This window comes from Cucumis sativus, chromosome 5 (assembly GCF_000004075.3).
Source record: "Cucumis sativus cultivar 9930 chromosome 5, Cucumber_9930_V3, whole genome shotgun sequence".
Classification (NCBI taxonomy): Eukaryota; Viridiplantae; Streptophyta; class Magnoliopsida; order Cucurbitales; family Cucurbitaceae; genus Cucumis; species Cucumis sativus.
In genome coordinates, this window is record NC_026659.2 from 20,747,816 (window position 1) to 20,757,073 (window position 9,258).

At 35.5% G+C, this 9,258-nt stretch overlaps 1 pseudogene; it reads right to left on the minus strand.

Annotated features, from left to right (window-relative positions):
• Positions 1-1,280: 1,280 nt before the first annotated feature.
• On the minus strand, positions 1,281-3,334 carry LOC116403942 (annotated as a pseudogene).
• Positions 3,335-9,258: the final 5,924 nt, after the last annotated feature.

A 9,258-nucleotide genomic window follows, 5' to 3' on the forward strand; every position in this document is an offset into this window, starting at 1 on the left:
CCATGTTTCTTTGATTCTAAGCGCTTGATCGAGTCCTATTTGCTTTGATTCTGCCAAATTCAAAATCAACTTAACTCTTTCAAATGGTAAGAAATTTTTTTATGGATATAATCATAAAAGAATGTGCAATTGATTTGGTTTAACCTTAGGCATATAGTACAAACTATATTAGTTTTTTTTCTTCTAGAAATCTTAATTATGCTATGCTATTTTCTTCTTGAATTGTGCAATGTCTTGTGTTTCTAATTTAAATATTTTTAAAGGTTAATTATACTGTGAATTTGGTTCATGTGTTTTTAAAAACTACAGTTTAGTTTCTATGTTAATCAATAAAATCTTTATCAATAGTATTTAACAAATGATAAGAACTATTTTATGAGTTTTTTTTAAGTGTTACCATATTTACATATTATGAGTTTTAAATCATCCTTATATAAATGTAGGCTAATTTAGAGGGTAGATTTAGAGTTTAGAATTCCCTCAATTATTCTTCAATTTGTTTACATATTATGCCAAGCCTTGATTGTTTTTCTCTAAAAAATTGTATTAAAAATATATAATCTTATTTTGTTACTTATTCAAGATGTCAATTCCATCTTCCTATTTAATACGAAGTGGGAAGTTACTTCTCCTATATTTTTAGTGGAGAAAAGTGGTAGCTTTTTCCCTTAACTTTTCTTTCTCTTTCTTGACAATAACTCACATCTTTTGAATGGACAATGGCCATCGATTTTTTAGGTGTCAAAATTTAATTGTTGTAAGTTCAATTTTAGAAATTTTATATTCCTTTGACTGTAAAATTTTCAAACAGGAATCAGTGTAATGATGAACAGATTAGATGAAGTCATGTTTACGTAATTAGCTTGCCTAAACACCCCATCAATTTAAATTAATAATGTTCTTAACTAGGCTTTTAATCGAATTGAAATAGAATATGGTTGGAAAGTGAAATCAATATCTCGCATTGGGGCTGCCTCTCAAGGAGGAACCAAAAATTAAAATTAAGTAATCCGAGCTGCGGTTATACCCAAGATAGAAAATATGGTGTCATTGTAAGATATATGTGGTTGTCACCTATCAAATAATGCTGTTGAAGAATATGCTGAAGAATATTCCATGATTTGTTTATTGATCAAAGTTGTGTATTTATACAAGAGTATTAGGAAAATTATGCATAAATAGCTAAATTACCCAAATTAACTAAGGAATGTAATATAATTAGCCTAATGTAATGTAATTAGCCTAATTTACAGAATTTACATTAATACCCTCCCTCAAACTCAAGGTGGTAGAGTAGCGATCAACTTGAGTTTGGTAAGTAAGTGACATAATCGATTAGATGGCAAGGCTTTGGTGAAGATATCCGCAAGTTGTTCAATAGTAGAAACAGAACGTAAGAGGAGGGTGTTGCTTAGGAGGTGGTGACGAACAAAGTGACAGTCATTTTCAATGTGTTTTGTACGTTCATGAAACACATCATTGTGAGCAATCTGAATGGCACTACGATTGTCACAATGGAGGAGGGTAGGACCCTGTTGAGGGACACCCATATCGGCAAGGAGCCACCGAAGCCATATAAGTTCAGCTGTAGCATCAGCCAGAGCACGATATTCAGATTCCGTACTGGAACGAGATATAACACTTTGTTTCTTACTACGCCATGAGATGAGAGAATCACCTAAGTAAAAACAGTATCCTGTAGTGGATCGTCGATCAGTAGGATCCCCCGCCCAATCAGCATCAGAATATCCCGACAACACAAGGGAAGACTGAGATGAGAATTGAAGACCATGTCCCAAGGTGCCTTTGACATAGCGAAGTATGCGTAGAACAGCAGTGAAATGAATTGTTCGAGGAGCAGCCATAAATTGACTGACAATATGAACAGCATATGCAATATCTGGGCGAGTTACTGTTAGGTATATAAGACTGCCAACAAGTTGCCGATACAAGCTTGCATCGTCAAGAGGAACACCATCAAACGGAGTTAGATGGACATGAGGATCTAACGGTGTTGAAGATGTGGTGGAGTCTGTAATTCCTGAGCGCGCTATTAGATCAGATGCATATTTCGCTTGAGATAACAGATAACCATCTGAACGGTGAGAGACTTCAAGACCGAGAAAGTAATTGAGAGATCCAAGGTCTTTCATCTCAAAATGTTGACCAAGATATTGTTGTAGGTCGGATATGGCTGTTGATCATTACCAGTAATAATCATATCATCAACATAAAGAAGGAGAAGAACAATACCATGAGTTGTCTGTCGTGTAAAAAGGGCATTGTCGTGAGAGCTGGAGGTAAATCCAAGTTGAGTAATGGTGGAGCTAAACGTGGCAAACCAAGCTCGTGGAGCCTGTTTTAGACCGTATAGAGCGCGACGAAGGAGACACACCTTGTTGGGAGGAGGAGAAGTTCCCTGAGGTGGCTTCATATACACTTCTTCAGATAGGTTGCCGTTAAGAAATGCATTTTTGACATCCATCTGAAGAAGAGGCCACTGTTTGGCAGCAGCAACAGCTAACAAGCTGCGAACAGATGTCATCCGGGCAACAGGGGCAAATGTTTCTTCATAGTCAATCCCATATTCTTGTGAGTATCCTTTTGCAACAAGCCGAGCTTTATAACGTTCAATAGTTCCATCAGAGTGTCCAAATGGGTTGAAGAACTGCTAAATATTCATTAACAGACTGACCAATATCTTGATTTAGATTTACAAGTGTACTGTGCAGTTGGTAATAATGGGCTAAACCAATAGACTTGAAGCGTGTAGACAAAAAATCTCATAATATTTTAGCATCATCAAAGGCATCAAACTGTGCATGTATAGCGGGAATAGAGGTGTTACCAAGCCAGGTGATAATTTGATGATTTTTACTGTCCCAATCTTCGAGACGTTCAATGAATGTGTTATCCCCTTCCTTTGCAGTTGGTTTGGTGATGTCGCCAGTTACAATGCGCCATAGTTTTCTTCCAATAAGAAAACTTTTCATTTGATTTGCCCATGTGATATAATTTGTACCATCAAGTATTGTAGAAATGGGTCTAAAGATATGGTCTCTCTCCATTTTGATTTGGGGTTAACAATGCAGATTTTCGGCCGAGTTTTGACTGATTCGTGACTGGATTCGTCAGATCTGGGTTTCACTGTATTTGGCGGCTGAGATTTGCTTTGCAAGACTGGGATTCGTGACAGGTGAGCGTCTTCACAGCTGGGTCGAGGCGACTAGATTCAGGGGTTCACGGCTGGGTTGCGGCGACTGGATTTAGGGGTGCACGGCTGGGAACGGAGACAAAAAAAAACTTGAAGACAAACGGCTGAAAGATTCGTCAGATCTGAAGACAAACGGCTAAAGGATTCGTCAGATCTGGTGGGCGGCGTCGGACGGTAGACGTCGTCTTGCACTCACGGCTGGAAGAGAAGTCGCGTGCGGCTTGGAACGACAGAGGAAGACTGGTGCTTCGCGGATGGAGACGGATCGGAGCGGCGTAGATTGGAGACAGATCGGAGCGGCGTAGACTGGCGCTTCGCGGATGGAGACAGATCGGAGCGGCGTAGATTGGCGCTTCGCGGATGGAGACAGATCGGAGCGGAAATGGACACCTGCGATGCCGAGGCTGCGACTAATCGGCGCGACGCCGATGCTGTGGTGGAATGGCTGGAGACAGATCGGAGCGGCGTAGTCTGGCACTTCGCGGCTGGCGACAGATCGGAGCTGCGAGTCGAGATGACGATACGGGACGGAGACGGTTCGAGACGTCTACGAGGCGCGATGAGGATGCGGGCTGCGAGGCGCCATGAGGATGACGGAGACGGTTCGAGACGTCTGCGAGGCTCGATGAGGATGCGGGATGGAGACTTTCACGGGTTGTTGGCGGCGGCGGCGATTGAGATGGAGTCTGAAAACCCTAGCTCTGATACCATGTTGAAGAATATGCTGAAGAATATTCCATGATTTGTTTATTGATCAAAGTTGTGTATTTATACAAGAGTATTAGGAAAATTATGCATAAATAGCTAAATTACCCAAATTAACTAAGGAATGTAATATAATTAGCCTAATGTAATGTAATTAGCCTAATTTACTGAATTTACATTAATAAATGCTATAGAATAATATATTTTGTGAAAGTGAATAAGGGAAAAGGAAAGCAAAGAGAAACGGAAGGGAAGATGATGGTCGATGGAAGGAGGGGAAAGAGATTGAAGCCGATCTAACGACACACACCAAACCAACACCATGAACTCAATGCTACACCATTGAACCCCCTAAAATGTAATGAGAGACTTTGTTTATATATATATATATATATTTTTTTTTTTTTTTAAGTAGTCGTCAATGACCACAACACTGATAGTGATGGGAGTAAGGGAGATGAAGAGGAGAAGAAATGAATGAAGCAAAAAATTACTATGAAACTTAATTCTTTCTACGTTTGAAACATATTTTAGATAAGATTACCTTGCTTTGTAAACTTAACCAAAAAATATAATTAAGGTATAGTTTGGGTTTTAAAATTCAAGTCCATAAATACCTATTGTGCCAAAGTTTATATACGTATATGTACATAGATGTATATGTTCTTTAGGAAAGCATAAATAAATTCGGGTTGATTGAGCTAAAAGTTGAGTATTTGTGGGAAGATTTAGAACAACGATGAATTCATAAGCTTATTCTGTAAACCTTGACGTTTTATTACCACAACCTAAGGGAAATTTTGGAATAGAAAGGTTGAAAGCGTTAGAAGCCATTGAGTTTGGTGGAACAACTAAACTGGAAGAAGCTGAAAAATGGCTACAGACATTGGAGAAGTGCTTTCGAGTTATGCAATGTTTAGAAGAAAGAAGGGTGAATTTAGCTGGATTTTTATTACAATAAGAGGATGAAGACTGGTGGATCCTGGAGGAAAGTAGGCGAGGAAGGGTGAATTGGAAAGAATTTAAGGGAATATTTAATGACAAATATTTTTTAGTGGCATATGTAAAAGAAAAGAGAGTTGAGTTCCTCTATTTGGAACATAAAAGACTCCAGTTGCTGAATATGAGAGAAAATTCTCAGAATTGGCGAAATACTATCTTAATATTGATCGCAGATGAGGGAGAAAGTTAGAGACATTTTGTAAATTAAATGGCTTTTGTGGGAAGAGATTAGGACACCTATCGTTCCAATTTTGATAAGGAGTGACTACACACAGTTAGTGAACGCAACCCTACGAGTGAAAAAAGAGTTTGGGCTTAAAAAGATCAAACTCTCACTTAGGCGAGGAAGGAGAAGAAGGAAGCCATAAGAAAAAAAGTTGTAATTTTAATGTAACAAGGCTGTAATTCCAAGAGTAAAAGTACTAAAAAGTAATTTTTTGCGTTATTGTCTTATTGTTTAAATTTCGTCTTATTAAGAAGTTGACATTTTATAAATTCACAGAAAAAAAACTACTACAAATTTGGCCTTCTTTGATATGCAAAGCACGCCAAAAAATGTCTATCTTGATGGTAAAAAGAATCTATTTTTTTTCTTCTATTTTATTCTCTCACACCCACCTTAGGTTTGAATCCCCAGGACAACTTGTTCACAAATATATACATGTGTCAGTTGAGTTAAATTCATGTTCTACAAGTTCTACAAATTTTTAAAACCGTAAATTAGAAACTTTTAATTCAACTCTTTGCGTTTAAATGGGTACTTTCCAAAAGAATTTAAAAATATGTTCTTGTGACGTTTATTTAATTATAATACAATTTCAATTTTGATATATTATTTACTATTTTGGTTATTCAGTTCTTATTTAAATTAAATCGAAATCGAATAGAAACTACAATTGGAAAAAAAAAAAACTAAAAATTAAACAAAAATAAAATAAATAATAATAATAATAATAATAATAATGCAAAATAAAAAATTTAAATACTATTCCCAACGCAGATAATGTGTCGGGAAAAAGGTTTTTTCCCAACTCGTCTACATGTGTTGGAGAAAAGTTTCACGACGCACTGTCTCCTGACGTGAAGTGCACGTCGGTAGATTCCTAGGGGTAAGCCGGTGCATAATGGACATCGGTGGAAGTATCATCGGAAGATATGAAATACCGATGAAGTTCCGTGGTGTGTTGGGGATGGGTCTCCCAACACAATTTTACCGCGTCTGTCCCGATGTTGAGTAATATGTTGGGAGAGTTGTTCGGTACGTTTTTCTTAATATTTCTCGACGTTGTAACGCATTGGAAATACATCAATCTCTCGTAGTGAATGTTTTCTAAATCAATATTTTCTAATAACTTATATCGTTTTCCTTAAACAAAATCCTACAATAGAATTTAGGAAATTTGATAGTTTGATTTTCTAGAATTCTTGAAGTGAGGGATCAATATCACAGGGAGTTCAAGATTTGATTCCAAGAAAAAATTATTTTGATCAATGTTTTAAAAATAATATTTATTCGAAGACTAGCATAGATTTTGAGAAATTGTAATAATCTCATTTTCTTAAGGTGAGAAATTTTCCTCAATATATAGTCTAACTAATGGAATATTATTCCACTTATTTTATGAGATTATTGCTTCAAATATTGGAGTAAATAAGGGATAGAATAAGACATTGTTTTTAAAATAAATTAAAAAATATTTTCAATTCAAGATTTGAAATTTGGCTACCGTTTTTCTAAATGGGTGTTGTGGGGTGCTAATACCTTCCTTATACACAAATGACTCTCGAACTCAAACTCTATTTTTTGCATACCATTTTTTAAAAAATGTTTACTTTATTTTAGTGTCCAATCACACCGTAAAAAATATTGGTGGCGACTCGTATTTTCTTTTAAAACTAACTCTTTTGAGGACGCCGCTCTGCGTCGTCTCGGACACGTGGCGACACTTGGATTACGAGAATCATCGGTTCCTCAACAAACCAAAAATGAGACGTGTTTATTGATTTACAGTCTAGTTTCTTATGTGTCCTATGGTTTTTGTTGTTGTCTGTGTCAGACGATCAACACTTGAATTGTCAAGCACGTCGTCCAAATGAATATTGAACGACGTGCAACACTTAATCCAAAACACCGTAGAAATTGTTGTCGGCACCGCCTCCACTGCCTTCATCGACTACTATGACTCTACTGTTCTGTGTTGTGCATCAAGAATTAAGCTCCAACATGCGAAATCATACGCCACCGATAATGCATCCATTATAAGAGCGGACATCAAATGAATGTCCCATTGTGAGTGAGAAAAAATCTTGAGAAATGTTTGAACTCTCAAGCAATTCAGCGATAACCTAAAATGCGTGTACATGAATAGTTATATATAAAATATAAAGTAGCACTTGTACGAATTATCGAAGTCATTTACTCTATATACTTGAGCTTTGAACCAATTAGAAAATGTTCGTTGATAACGACGTATCAATAACACGTGTTTCCTAAAGTACGTAATTGTGAGTTTAGGTGACAACGATAATAAAGACTTAATATTGAATAAATGGAAGTATGAATTGATTAATTTGTTTGTGAATTTAATAAATATGTACTTTGGGATGCAAAGTTGTGAGTTAATAAAAAAGTTCGAACTTCTTTGCTTGCTGTTTTGTACTAGCTAGACAACCATTTAATTATACACATAGTTTTTATGAACACACTTAATTAAGATATATATAACTTATAAGGTAAAACTTTTATGTCTTCCATATGTTGTATTTTTAGTTCCTACAAATTGGATGCATCAAAGTTATTGGAGATGAGTTATGTGATACAATTGCAAGGGTGTCTAATGATTAAAAGGAGTAACAAGAGCACAACCCAAGTGAAAAGAATAATACACATCATTTCTACTAAGTGAAAGCATGATGACCACATCTTTTTATATCTAGGAGATGAAATCCAACACCATGAAGCCACCACCGTTATGTTTTCATAAATTCCAGATTTGTCCTTGAATACGGTAAACGATTCATCACTTCTCTTTTTTCTTCTTCGTTGTGATTTCTTTATCTTCTTTGTGATTGCCTCATCTCCTTTTCCAGATTTTCTTTCTTCTATTTTTAAATGAATAATTTTTCTTTTTAAATCTCCCAATTCATCTTCATCACTTTCGACAAGATTCTTTGAAGCTATTTCATGATTGTTTTAATATTCTTCTTTATCTTTCTCATATTTGAGGATATCAAAATCGGTTAAATATTATTTTAAATTATAAACACAATCATTTACCATGGCCAACACAATCGTTTTAATTTTGAACTTTTTTCCATCGTTTAAAAAGAACTATACTATTGTGTATCATGATCTAAATGATCACTTACCAAGTCAACATACTTGTTAGATTTAAAGTTTTTAACGATTATTTACATTGAACTACACGATCTCTTACCATAATCAACACGATCGTTTTTCATGGTCAAATTGATCAATTGTCATGGTCAAATCGATCATTTATCATAGTCAACACAATCATTTAAATTTGAAGCTTTTTTTTCCATCGTGAAAAAAACACACTATCGTGATTATGATCTAAACGACCGCAGATTGTTTAAAAGAATATAATTACTCACGCGCAAGTGTGACCAAAATCGCGTGTTGACTGAGATATTTTTTGTATTTTCCATTGTGGACTTGTGGGCTTTGTCCGTTTTCAAAATTGTTCTATACAGTGTAAATGTTTTATTGATTTGTTTTATTTTTAAAAAAACCCCTTGTAAAAAGTTCAAATTATTTAAATTTTCCTTATCCTCTTTACCTGCCGTTTGTTTTATAAAGAAGTTTGGGGAAGGTTTCAAGCTCAAATTGTTCATATTATTGTGGACAATAATGTCAAATCTAATGAAAGAAAAAAGCAAAAAAAAATGTCATCACATTCAATACGGGGATGTTGCTATACCATGGTCCTAATGGCTCAACAGAAACAACATAATCTTCAATAACAATAAAAAAACATGTTAAACCTATAGGAAGATTCTTGTAATTTGCTAGGTCTTTGCTGTAATAGACACCCTCTTTTCAAAGATTATAGACCTACAATCATACTAGTAAATTTTAGAGCTTTGATAGACTAACTTTCTTCTTCGGCTCATCTTTAGCCCGCTTGTACCTCGTTGACTTTATTAATATTATATGGTGTTTGGTAGTCCTAGTGGTTCCTCTCGATAGTGATTTCGAACATCTTGTTTCCTTCAAAAAAAAATTATGCGAATTAGAGGGTCATGCAAATTACTTAAACTCACTCATTTGGATATATATTTAGAACTTTTTTAGTTTGTAATTGATATTACTT